At 39.8% G+C, this 14,380-nt stretch overlaps 1 long non-coding RNA gene across 1 annotated transcript; it reads left to right on the forward strand.

Moving 5' to 3' along the window:
- Positions 1 to 7,676: 7,676 nt before the first annotated feature.
- On the forward strand, positions 7,677 to 12,904 carry LOC118212087. Its single transcript, XR_004762160.1, has 3 exons — positions 7,677 to 7,804; positions 11,799 to 11,939; positions 12,568 to 12,904. It is a non-coding gene; the product is annotated as an uncharacterized LOC118212087 (long non-coding RNA).
- Positions 12,905 to 14,380: the final 1,476 nt, after the last annotated feature.

Genomic DNA, 14,380 nt, shown 5'->3' on the forward strand with positions numbered 1-14,380 from the left:
GATGGCTATGTCTACTAAATATGGGTAACTGGTAAGTCATGAACTATAAAACATACCGTAGGTAAAACATACTGTAGGTGGATAAAGAAAAACATAAAAACCTGGAATGTTCTCCTTTAGGAATGCTACGGCTTTTCCAGGACTGCCAAACACTCTTTACAGCTTGGCCATTGACTATTGACCTTTCCAAATTTCATATACCGGTGGCCATTAACAAAATAGGTTTGCACTATTATAAGGTTGTACATTTATGAGTTACACAAAGAATAAATGCTGTCAATTTATGGGATTTTTTTGGGCCTTTTTTTGGAACAGAAGGCATAAACACATTTTTTAAATCCAGTGTAGTGGCCAAGCTTTTTTTGAAAGGGACAATAAAATTGTTTCATAGTTCAGTTGAATAAAAGTTTAAAAACAAGAGCCGTCAATAATCCTGAATTGGTAAAGGTACGCTATTTATTTACCGCTTTAATAAAAGCACCAAAATAAAAATACCTTGGTAATGTACTATAAAATATTCTCCTTGAAAACCTGTCCAATTCATATTTAAAATGTGAAGAGCACTTGAAAATTTTTGTACTTAATTGGTCCTCTCTGGTATTAATTATTTGGTTTTATCACCTACTTAACTTGAAAATATTACTGAAGAATAAATGCCTTTGGATTTGCAATTACACATGCATTACATCAATATACTGGTACAGACACATATACAGGTTCTGTGAAATAAAACAGTAAGTTTTCCTGCAGTTGTGGAAGGAATTCCAGCACGGTGATGTATATCATCGGGAGGTATTTTGATTACATTTAATTGCTTTTTAATAATTGAAATCCATATCGCAAAGGAAGTTGGCTCAGGGTCAGTGCTGCATTGCTAATTTCTATTTTGCACTATGCCACTTATCCCTTCATTTCCAAGAAAATGGGCAAGACTGTGCACATGATTTAATGCATTTAGTGGAACAATAAAAATATTGTAACAATAAAGGTATCTGTAATCCTCACAATTAAAGTATAGTAAAAAATGTATAGTATGAAGTAAAAATGTGTAGTATAAAAATGCTGTAGATTGAATCAAATTTAGGCAAACACTGAAGGTGGGCATATTCTCCCCCCTCCCCTTTAATAGGCTAACAATTACCACCAAAGCAGTATTTTCTCCCTTAATCAATTAAACTGGGTGTGTTCCTTTGTGTCTGGGGCCAGGTTGAGAGAAGGAGGGTGTCTGTTGTGTAATTATGTTCTCAGGTTTCAACAGGCAAACTAAACTGGGAAGCACCACTTTTTCCTACGGCAGACTACACCACAGTTCTGTGCATCTGCTCCTCGTCTCTTATTTGCAATAACTATTTTGGGAATATTTTCTCCTTCCTCTCTCATTAACAAACTCTGACATCACAGGAAGGAAGCCATAATAATGGCATTCAGGAGTCTATAAAATCTGCAGTCCTTTAGAACTTCTGAATTCCCTGAGAGCACAGCCCTGTGTGCAGCTACAATGAGGCAGAACTGTGAGCAGACACCTTCTTTCTGCAATAACGGAAAAGATGGAATTACTTTGACTTTGGGGAGAACACACGGTTCAGTTTTTTTTATTTTTTTTTTAAAGAAAACTTTTAGGGAACTAAATATTTTACTATACATATATGTAATATAGCTAGATGTAAAAAATGTTGTACACACAGATGCTTTTTATTGCATTACTTTGAGTAAGAACTTTTATATTAGTGCTATTTTTCCTAATCAATAATTTTCTTGTATACAAACTTGTCCATATGATACAGTTAAGGTACTGTACCTTGGAAATGTATGCTGGACCTCCATTGCTGACAATCACACCATTTAGGTTGTTATTATTGCTCTGATATACTGTGAGGAAGACCCAAATCTTTACAGTGTTTAAAATGTATAGTGATATTCTCTGGTAACCAATGCTGAAACAGTATTTTGCTGGGTTCCCAGCACTGCTCCTGTTGATCTGACCCTGTATAAGGTCCCCTCACTGGAATGTTAGCATTCTATGGTTTTACGCTTTACTAAACAGCACAATAAATAGAATTCTCTGCTGCATAGAGGAGATCTGAGCATGACCAGCAAACAGGGGAAGGGATAGGTGCTATCAGAACTGACTGATAAGGTCAGATATTCTTCCTTTTACAGACAAAATATGATATGTAGATTTATTATGGGAACAAAAAGTTTTTGTCAAAAAAGTATGCCTCACAGAACTTTGCTATTCCCTGTAACTAAAACTCATAAGGAATTCATAAAGTGTATGAGTGTTATAAATCCATTAATGCAGCATCTTAATTGTTGAAAAATAATTAAGTAATATCTTTATTCTTATTGTTATTATTTATTTATTTAGCATTTTATAATTTATTTACAAGGCCTTGGTACACTGCTGGAAATGGCACTGAGCTCCCTAGCCCGAGTGGACCTGTCTGGAATTATACTCCACATTGCCCATGTCATGTCTAGACTGTCACTGGGCCCCTCCTGCTGTCTCCTGTTGCCTGTCATGTGGACGTCTGCTCATGGGATTAGAGCCATAAGCCTACTTTGCCCACACTGTCCGAGAGACCTAGATTCACAATGCCCTGCTTCCACCTTCAAACCATTTGCAGACAAATGGTGTTTTCCAGTGTGGAACTAGAGAAGCCAGTGCCCCAGTGGTTGAAAACCAGAAATCTGCTTGCTAATCCTTTAGTGTGGACAGCAGAAAAATGTTGTGCTCTCTCCCCACCACCCCCCCTCTTAACAAAGCTTAAATGGGTCCTAGGGCAAGTCAACTCCCAAGCATTAAGGTTACAGCTATGTCCTGCCCTGGGTAATCCCGGCTCTCTGTTAATACAGATAAATCGGCTGGCTGGTGGCTGGGTGATTCAGACAGAAGCCGTGGCTTGAATGCAAATTGAAGAAAGGGTTGAAATGGGCGTTCCCGTTGATTCTCGTTGTATCCCAAGAAATGTGGAATGTTTGTTGCTGCCACTATGCTTTTGCATTAAGCACTGGAGGGCATTAATGAAAAGCTTAAAATATTTGTGTTATTTACTTCCATGTGTGGGTTTATGTACTACAGAAATGTCATATGATAATTTAGAATAATTTCCCTTTGAAGAATATTACCTTTATATGAAGTAAAACTTTGGTTTACACATTCAGCCAACTTTGTATAAAAGATAAAGGGGGATCATCATGGGCTGATCATTTCTCTGACTCTCTTCGAGTCAGAACTGTTTAAAGGCGTCCACACTGAAAGGCTGGGACGCGTATCACTCTACGGGTGCCCGCGGGGAAACAGAATGTTTCTGAGCTGTTCCTTATTGTGTTGTCGGACTCCAGCGCTGCCCCAGTTGAAACAGCGCTAGCACGAGCGTGCAGGGGCTGGGGCAGGCATCAGCCTCACCTCAGTCAAACATCACAGCCTGCGCCCCGGGTTTGTGCACAGGGCTAATGACCTGTGAATCGCAGGGACAATGGCTACCCTCCCCCCCGTGTTAGAGACATGCTGCTGGACAGGATTATTTATTGACATCCACAATTTCTGCTTTGTGCTTCTACAACAGAATAATGCAGCTCACATATTTCTGGGCCAGCTCTTTTTTTTTTTGATTGGTCAGTGGTGGAAAAGTCGAAATCATCAGTGCAACAGAACAGAAGAGCAATTTTTAGAAGCTTCCATGAGAGGAGAAAGGATGTTTAATGAGGAAGTCTGTTTGGAGTGTGTGGTGTAATCACTGTCTGAAGATAAGGGGCAGTGCCTTTCTTTTGGTCAAGAAATGTAAAATAGCATGCTGAAAGTCCAGGTGAACATGGCTCACTGTCATGTCCACCAGTCCTTTCATGTATAGATGGATAGCTTAGTTTTTTAGCAGTATTTTGAAGGGAACCCTGCAGGCACGGGAACTAGTATCTTCTCCCACATTGTGGCCTCTGTTTCTCTGCTCACCCCGCTGGAAACCACAATGGCGTCGTTTCAAAGGCTGCAGGGTGGGCGGCTCGAGTCCCAACAAGCGGGCCGTTAGAGTGATCTCCAGGCCACCGCTGGGCAGCGGGCTAGCGGGATTAGCAGCGCTGGGAGGACAGAGCATGTGCACTGGAGAGAAGCAGACCGGAAGCAGCGCCCAGCGTCTCACGCCGAGTACACATCTCCGGGAGACGCAGAGCCTGCCCCACCCCCGCTCTTCTTTTGCAGGCACTTTTATGTCTGTCCTGCTCAGCATCAGTGGGGGGTTGGGAGTTGGGGATGACAGTTGGGGGTGGGGAACAGGCAGAAGGGGGTAGCTGCCACACTTTATTGCCCTTGTTCTCTTGCCTGCCTGGAGCCCTTTCCCCTCAACTTAATATACCTGATCTATGGAATTCTAGTGCCTCTGCCCTCGTCTATCGTTCCTCAGACGATTTTCTGTGAATCCTTAGTTAATGCTTTGCATTTGGTTCTACCAGACTCCCACAAATATGCTGAGTGTACAGGGGTGGTTTGATGCAGGACATGAAATGAGAAATGACTCCTGAGACTTGACAAATTCATCAGTCCTCAGCCCTCGGTTGTGTTTTTCCACCCGAATACAATTACTACTTACACACAGTAAGTGATAGCGGGTAGCGTCTGCGTTAATAATTAATAAATGATTAACTGCAAGACACACAGAGAAGTGGTACTTTATTAATAATTGATGATTAATTAATTCACTGCAAATTTGAACTCATAGTCAATGATAGGCTTACATTCTTTGGGCTAACATAACATAAACCAATCTGAAATGAAGCTAAGAAGCCTAACAAATAAAGATGAGCAAGTTATCTCTAACAAACTAAAAAACATGCCTATTCATGAGACAAAAGTAGCCTACATATTCTCAAAAATATTTTAGAATAACTAAAACATTAAATGTGTTCAGCTACAAGTATTCCTTGGGAACAAATTAATGAATCATTATATATTTATATGTTATCCACCTCTCGCAAACATAGTCTGTATCCAGTGCTTATACTGAGGCACTCCCGTAGACTTTGCCTCCCAGTTTGTTAGTGGGGTTTCACTAACTGCAGTTTAAAATGTCTGTACTGAACATTTGATGAAGGCACATTCCTCCCAGTGGTTAGTGGAGAGAGGGTGGGGCTATAATCAACTTAGGCCAAAATCTGTTGTGTGGAGTCCCTTTCTTAAGCTCCAGTGAATGTCTTCTAGTTTGTTCTGGAAACACTGAGGAAAGGAAAGGAACCAGGAACCTGGAATGCATCTATATGACTCATCCTGGAAGGGCTTCATTGATAACGGATGGGGTATTGGAATCCTCTATGTGCATCTCAAACACAGCCATTGTTTATTCCATCCTATTTAAATCTGTCTTTAAATACGAAATATTGTCATTTAAGTCATATTTTGACCCCCAAATTAACTGTGCCTTAAATATTCAGAGGTATTTTTTTTTTTTTTTCATCTGAGAAGGTAAGGTAACAAGCAAAGACACTTCAGTCCTGTTTACATACAGAGAGAGAACACGCATATAAACTTTGTGAATAATGACTGAGGCTGTTGTGTCACTCACTTTCATATTAAATATTTTAAATTTAATATGTAATATCTCCCATTGAATTTAACGTAATAGCTACCATATATCCGTTTTCTTAAAACTCTCTTAATATGTTTAGTTCATGCTATGCTGTATGTGTATCATCACGCTGCATGTTGTAGTGTGATTTATGTAGCTGTAAACAATGAAAACATGAAAATAATGTTTATTGAATTTAAAAAGCAGATTTAATTTTAAATCATGGAGAGTTCGGAGGTTCTGTAAATGATTTTATGCATTTAAAAGAGTCATACATACAAATACTAATGTAAACTGGAAGGGGCAAAAATTGAATTTTTTTTCTGCAATGTTTTTTCAATTACATTAGGCAAGGCTTCACTTTTTTGTACTGTAAAAATACAGTTCAGCACTGTTATATTACCAAAGCCAACATACCCCAACATAACAGGCTCTCAGTTTGTGAGCCAAAAACAAAAAAGCACACATTAATACTATAAAAGAAGGGACCATTCTGCAAAAGCAAAGAGCCAGATCATTATAAAAATAAAACATGGGAAAGCTCCCACACCCGGCCTGGATCCGGATTCTTCCTTTCTCTTTCCACGCATGGCTGCTTTGACTCACAGCGTACCCCAGACAGAAAGTCAAACTGTTTTTTCAGCACAAATACTTCTGGAGCCGTAGCCCACAAGAAAGGGCCCAGAAGAGTTAGGCAATGTTGTTCCCTCCTGATATTTTACAATAAGCTTATTAATTACACACTTTTGAAGGCGAGGAAAATGAGGCCTTCACAATGCAGAATGTCGTGCATTAAGTACAAACCTTGACTACGGGGAGGCAGTGGAGTTTTTGTTACAACATATTTATTCAGGCCGCTAAATCTTGAATACAAGACAAACCTGGATGTGTTTATGGTCTAGTAAATCTCCCCAGTGTTACACAATCGTGAACTATTTGGTATGGTGGCTTTTCCCATCTGTCAGAATATTTTTATTGTCTAAGCCAGGGGTGTCCAATCTTATCCAAAAATGGCCAGTCTCTGCTCATGTTTTTGTTCTAGCCCAGCACTAAGATTCCTAATTCTACTAATCATGGTCTTGATTAAAGACTGATTAGTTAATTAGTTGAATCAAACATCATAGGACAAAAAAAAAAGAAACCTGCACCCACACCGGCCCTGTTTGGATAAGATTGCGCACCGCTAATCTAAACTGTACTATTTGTATTGCACCATTTTTAAAATGTACATCTGATGTCCACATGTATTATATGGATGTTTCTTCTGAGATACAGAAAAAGAAAACTGCTTTTTTCTTGCCCTTCTCAGCTAGCAAGATATTGTGTATGCTTATTTAACCAAATCTTTGAATGTCAGTCATACAAATACAGAGTTTGCGCATATATGTATATACATATATATATATATATATATATATAAATATATGTATTTTTGTTGTGGGCAACATTTTCAATTTTCAAGTGGCCATAAAATATGCATAATTATATTATAGCCAGCAAAACCTGTGGCCACACCCTGTGAAATTCATCAATATAGCTACGCTGGCTAGGTGTGCATTTCAGAAAGCATTTAGCACTTTGACAATTATCTAAACACAACACAAACATACTAACAGTAGCCACTGTAAATGTATGCAATGCTTTGTCTCTCTCATCATGTTTAGCTTTATAAACTATTCACACTTTTTTTATCACAGTGACTTTTCTGTGCATCACTCTGTGCAATAAGACAGTGGCTAAAGTTGAACTGAGGTGGCCAGGAACTAAAGGAGTGAGGTATTTTGCACAAATGATCCAGTGAGCTGTAATAGGAACTGCAAGGTGATTATCTATGAATTCTCCTTCCCACATTTAGCTCATAACTACACTTTCTTACTTTGAATTGAGTAACAGAACATTGCCGTTCTTGTTTTTTTTGTCTATGGTAATGGGGTGGTGGGGCATGAAACGGGGACAAGTAATTGAGGGCCATTATGTTCTCTCCCAGTGGTTCCCACCCCTTACCATATATGGACTTCCAGTCTGAAAATGGCCACGGCTGCCTGCAATCAGCCTATTAGTGAGCCAGGGATGAAGGTCCCTGGCTTCAGTCATCTTGTTGTGAATTACCTGCTGGGGAAAAGTGGCCAGTGTGTGGGTGGAGTGTGAGAACAAGTGCTGATTGAAATGGTTTGGATAATTATTTCCTTTGGCTGGAGAACCTTGAATTGTGTTTTGACCCTGGCCTGTCCAAGAAGAACGAACAGGTAATATAATATTGGGCTTGTTTTTTAGGGACTTTGATTCCTGGATTGTAATTTGGTTGCACTGTATTTGGTGAGATTCCGGTCCTTTGGTACAGGGCCAACGTTAGCAACATTTAGTGGCCCTGTATACCACTCCCCCCCCCCCTCAAATTGTTTCCCTGTTATTTCCCCCCAAACTGCAATGTGTCAATTCATTGCACAGCTCTAAGTTATGTCTTCTGTGAAAACTAAGTGATATGTAATCAGATAAGCTTGTATTTCAAAGCTGAAGATAAACCAATTTCTGTCATCTTGCTCAAAGCAGGCTGTTGTGCCCACTTGGTCAATTTAGTTAAGTTTGACTAGTATTTGCAATAGAGATTTGTCTGTCTCCAGGTTTTATTCTGTGTTCAATGGGTTTCTGCCATTTATCATGGGTAGGTTTCCTGAGACTACCAAATTAATTTCTTCTCATTTTAAAGAAGGTTAATAGGATACCCTTCCAATCCAATTCATACGCCCATTATTTCCAATACAACTTCCTGTGCAATGGTATATTTCCAAGGGGTATATGTAAAATGGCTATTAACACCAAGGTCCAGTGTATGTTTTAAATTAACTTATCTGACTACACATCTTGTAGTTTTATTAAACTGTGCAGCACTAAAATTTGGGACTACGCTGCCATATGGGTGGCCATAATCCTCTGTTCATATGCAGAAAAGAGCTGCTTTGACACAAGTGCACTCACACAATGAAGTGAAATGTAGATAAAATATTCATGCTTGGAGTATGGAAGCAGAAAACAATGCTTGAAATCATATTTTAACAGCCTGCAGGATTAGGGTGCAGAGACGCCATCAAAGACAGTTTGAGTGAAAGAGATGGGACTGTGGAGGGCTTTCTCTGCCGGACTGCCTGCATGCTGGCCTGGGTGGCAGCGGGGTCCTGCCTGGTACTGCTTCATGCTTCAGCCCCAGGAAGGGGAGCAGCAGGGGGGTAGGAGGATGTCGTCTTCAGCAGTAAACGCTGCTTGTTGCTGCTGCTGCTAATACACCATAAATCAATTTTCCATGGAGCTTTAAAGAAGTTTAAGGAACTTTAAATCCCAGTCCTCTATCTAATTAAAGTGTCTGATGGGGGAGTCGCAGGGAATGAAGAAAACACCCCCTCTATAAACATACAGACACAAACACACACAGCATACGAATACACAAATGAACACACACACACATGCGCACACACAAACATACACACACACACACACACAAAGACACAGACCTATAGAGCTTGCGTGACAAGGACAGACTGCATGGGTAAAAGTGATAGGTTCAGTCAGAAAAGCAGCCTGTGGTATCTCCTCATCGTTGAGGATGTCTGTGATCTTTATCATGGATCCTGGGCTGGGCCATGACCTCTTATTTCCCGTCAGACTGGCATCCTGTGCTGTCGCAGTCTCCCAGCCTAAGTTCGGCCTCTATTTGCCTTTGTTCATCCAGGCCGCTGACTGATTTCTTTCTACCCCATCAGCTTCTGTCGCACAGCTATTTAAAGCAGCATTACCTTTTACTGGCTTTTGACTTCCGTAAAATGAGCTAAACCCTTTTTTTATGAGTGGTTTGAGTGGGTCTGTGTAACGGCATTGACAGGTATGTGCGAGGGTTTAAGCACTACTTTAAGAGTGCTCCTCTCCGTGTATCGAGTTTGTCTATTCTATTCTATTGTCTGTTCATTCCAAGCATGAGAAAGGAGATGATATTGTTGCATTAGACAGAGCAGAAGTTCTCTTGTGATTCAGATGAGGACTTTATAAAGCCTCTGACTTTCATTGCAGCAACCCCTCACAACTTTGTTCTAGGTTCTCAGCTCATAGAACGGTATCTTGCTCATACGGCTATATTAATTGAAAAAGTCTCACAAGATTCTTACGGTTACTTCTGATTTGGACTTTGAAAATATTCTGGCTGACAATGAAAATAAATACCACTCTAGATCTCATTGCTGAAACAATTGTTGATGTTGAGCTGTACATTTTCACAGGACAATTTAATGATTCATCTGTACCAATGCTTGCTTTAAAATTTAAAAGGTAGTCTAATTTTCTGTAAGTTTGTACATTAGCTCCAGATAACATGTGGAAAAAGTTGCCAAAGCAGGGTACTGTGTGCAATAGCATGTTGGCACAAGGTCCTCTGTGGAAGCATGGTCCCTGTATGTGTTGGTGTGGCAATTGGAATGCCTCCTAATTACTTAGGAGATGTAAAAACTGAAAGCAGTACTTCTGTCATTCTGTGGATAGAGACACATGACATGACTAGACAGAAAAGTGACGATAAGAACACTGAACTCAGAGCGCATGTACATTGTGAGCAGGGCAAGCTTGATAAAGATCTAAAATGGAAGAAACAAGCAAATATTAGGACTGCAATAGTTTAGTGATACTGAAGGGCAGAAGTGAAAAAATGAGAGCAACACTAACTGCAACCACAGACCACACCAGCACTGCTAATTAACCTAAATTAATTATTAATTATATTAATATAAAGGAACCACATAGATCTTCATATCCATAAATCTGCAAATGAAAAAAAAAATGCAGATATGAAATTGAAAGGATGGTCTTGGACCCAGAGTAGAAAAAGCTTCTCCAATCTAGTCACTCAGATTCACTGAACTTCTAAACCCCATTAGTGTGTGAGCTTTGCCCAGCTTAAATTAGACGTGTATATCAGAAAATGTTTATATCTGTTTTAAAAAAATGTTCTGTAATTATACCATCAGTTATTTCTCTTATTAAAACAAACAGAATTATCCTTAGAAGGTTGAGTTTTTGGGTGTTGTCACTTGGCAGAAGTGGCAAAAAGCTGTTTGGCACATAAAAATTCAGTTGGTGGAAGCCATTCAGATTGATAACCCCTTGCTCTCCCCTAGGAAGGGTTGTGTAACAGGAAACTCGGTGCATGTGTATTAGGTCGCAAGTTCAAGGCAAGGCTATTATATTTCATACTTTAGGTGTTTCATATCAACGGCCACAAACTCGCATTATTATTCAGTGTTCAGGTGTTTGTACAGCACAGGCCCTTACCAACAGAAAAATATGTCTGAATGGCAGTAGTTCAGAAGTAATGTAGCAGCAATCTCCAGCATCCATGAGTTGGCCACTAGCAAAACAATACGGGTACAAAGGTGCTGCTCATTTGAAGAGATTATGAGACCATCATTCACTCCTCCACACCCGCTCTCCTGGCCCCCGTATTTTCTGATCGTAACAGCTCCTCTGACAGAGTATGTACTTCCTGGAGTGTCTCTCAGCGGATGCCAAGGAACAGGAGAAGTCAGCCCCTTCTGACGTATTTCCATGTTCTCCCAATTCCTCTGTTCAAACAAACAAAGAAAAAAAGAACGCTTTTCTTTTGTGGTACAGATTGTTTGAACTCGTACCTCTTTTTTTCTGCGGTACAGGTCTTTATGCAGGTATGCTTGAGCATCTTGCTGAGAACAGGAGAGGAGGACTGATGATGAGACTATCATTTCCATTTACTGCCCCTCTTAAAGTAGAAAGGAATTTACGTACAAGATTTATCTAGTGCAGTGGTAGTAGGTAGTAGCTCTATAGACTATGAAATATAGAAAAAGAGAGGCCTCAGTGTACCGTAAATTTTGGGAAATTCTGAAATTGACAATGAATTTATCCCCCATTTTGAGGTAAAGTCTGGTTTTAGGATTGGTTTGTGCACTGGCTGGTCACGGCAATATGCCGCATGAACAAAGAGCACAATACTAGCGATTCAGACCGCTGCCAGTGACACCGGCAGGATCGCACCTTGTTGCCCTCTCTCTATTGGAATAGAATGACTTCCAGGCAGAGTGGTATAGGAATGCCACTTTTGGTGTAAATCGGGCATTAGCTTCTATGTTATTATTCCTTCTTTAGCCATTTGTGTTGTGCTGCACAGGACGGACAGTGTTTGTGTTTCTTTCCTTTTGTATACCTTTTTGTCTGGCTTTTTTTCAGATTAGGAGTCCAATGGAAGGAATTTTCTTCAAGAGAAAGATATCTATCTACTGGTCCTAAGATCGGTGTAGTATTCTGCAGTCCATGCCCTGGCCAGCTCACTGTCCTGTACAGATCCTGAATTCTACGTTTATGTACATGGTGATTTTGCTTGATTTATTTTCATTAGTTATGTGAAACTTCATTTTGTATGAAAAGTTGAAATGATATAAGAATAAGAAGGGGAGGGCTTAGTGAATATAACCTCCACCACTGAGGAATATTACTATGGCAACCCATCACTATATATACAATTGGTGAAAGCATTGTTACAGGAAAATTCACAAAGCACGTCTTATAAAAAATATAAAAATAACACCGTTATTTTTATTAAGGACTACAAAATGATACATTTGAATATGTTTGTTTTATTTGACAACTGCTGATGATCCACACCTGCTAATGATGCCCTCTTAAGATCTATAAAAACCCATTAATGCCATTAATACACTGTATATGTACTCTGTAAGAGTTGATTTAACACTGAACATTTTACTGTGTGCAGCTGAACTAAACCATTTTTGAACCTGTAAGTTTGAACAATAGATTGGCCATTATTGTTTGCACTGACAAATATACTATTCGAGGGAGGATGTACCCCTGTAAGTACATAATTATTCACAGACCCCTAAGAAAAAAGCGGCACCATTAAAGAAGAAAATTCCAAGGAAAGAGTCTTTGACTCCTGCTGTGCCGTTGGGGTCTCTAAGACGCATCATTTTCCCTTCAGGTGGGAGGGAAAGCAGAGAATCTCAGCTGGGATGCAGGTTTTGATTTCACCACTGCTTTAAACATCAGAATGCGCTAATCCGCTCTTCCCTCGGGGAGTTTGGCTGGGGTGGAAAATCGTGTCAAAAAAGTTGTGACAATAATTAAAGTGATTTAAACATGGCAGACCAAAACAAATCCCATTAGGCTGCATTACATATTCATAAAGTGCATGTTAAATCAAGCACAAATTTGGAACGTGTAAGTGAGGTTATGAGTACAACACTACTGACAAAAAAAAGATATCCTCTATGAAACACATTCAATCAGCACAGTGGCACAATGATATGAATTCCTAACCTGTGATTAAATGTTTTTAGAGCAGTTAAGGAAATTTAAACTTGGAGCAAGGCCATGTTTCTACAGCTCAGTCTGTTAACAAAAACCAAAGCAATAAAAATGGAATATATTTCTTTAAGTTGCCATGCAACCACTAAGATAGAGGGGATAAAAAGCCTAGAGCAGAAAAAAAAAATCATGAGAAAATGTGTACCTGTCTCAGTGTTTCAGTTTGCTGTTATTCTGTGGAATTATTTGAATTTTGAGAAGTGTGTCTTATTGAAGTTTTTTTTAAATCTAGGTGTTTTAGTTTTGTCTAAATCAGAAACACTCTAAGATCAGAAACATTCTTCAGGAGGCAGGCATGGATGTATCAGTGATGACTGTCTGCAGAAGACTTCACAAACTGAACTACAGAGGCTAAACTACAAGATGTAAGCCAATAGTTAGTCACAAAAAGGATGGCCAGGTTAGGTGTTAAGAAGTACCTGAAAGAGCCTGCAGAGTTCTGGAAAAACATCTTGTGGACTGATGAGACCAAGATTTACATGCATCAGAGTGATGGCAAGAGCAAAGACCAAAAGGTAAAAGCATCCCCACTCATCTGTGAAATATGGTGTTGGAGGTGTTTGGGCATGTATGGCTGCCAGTTACTGGCTCACTTGCCTGGCTCACTGATGGTATAACTGCTGATCGCACCAACAGAATGAATTCTGAAGTGAACAGAAGCATCTTATCTGCTCAAGTTCAAGAAAATGCCTTCAAACTCATTGGACAGTGCTCCAGCCTACAGCAAGATAATGATCCTCCAACATCCTGCTAATGCAACAAAGGAGTTTTTCAAAGCCTAAAACTGAAATTCTTGACTGGCCAAGTCATTCACCCGATCTGAATCCATCTGAACACACGTTTCATATACCGAAGAGAACTTAAGCCAACTAGCCCCCGAAACAAACAAGAGCTGAAGATGGATGCAGTACAGGCCTGGCAGAGTATCATTGAAGAAGATAATCAGCACCTGGTGATGTCTATGGGGCACAGACTTCAAGCAGTCATTGCATGCAAAGGATATGCGACAAAGTACTAACCATGACTACTTTAATTTACATAAGGTTAATACTGTATTTCCCCAACATTATGGTGCCCTGAAATGGGGGAACTATGTATGAAAAATGCATTAATTTCTACATGGTAAAACCAAAGTGTATATGGCAGTTATGAGCAGCTACATGTATGTTCTACATGTCAATCAGAATTACTCCATCTGCTACTAGGAGCCAGTCGCTGGTACTGTGGAATGTTATAATTGCTACAGCCTATGAAAGAACCTGCTTATGCAGCCCACACCCGCACCGGAGTTTGTTGGCTAAATCCATGTTATATCTGTTTAAAGTCACTTTCGTTACGTCTCACACCTCATTTAAAAAAATCCTGTGTTGGGCCATCCCAGTGGGAACTTTGGAGTGGCTAGAGAATTTGGTATGTTGTTGAAAAAG

Source organism: Anguilla anguilla, chromosome 14, assembly GCF_013347855.1.
Source record: "Anguilla anguilla isolate fAngAng1 chromosome 14, fAngAng1.pri, whole genome shotgun sequence".
In the NCBI taxonomy this organism is placed as follows: domain Eukaryota; kingdom Metazoa; phylum Chordata; class Actinopteri; order Anguilliformes; family Anguillidae; genus Anguilla; species Anguilla anguilla.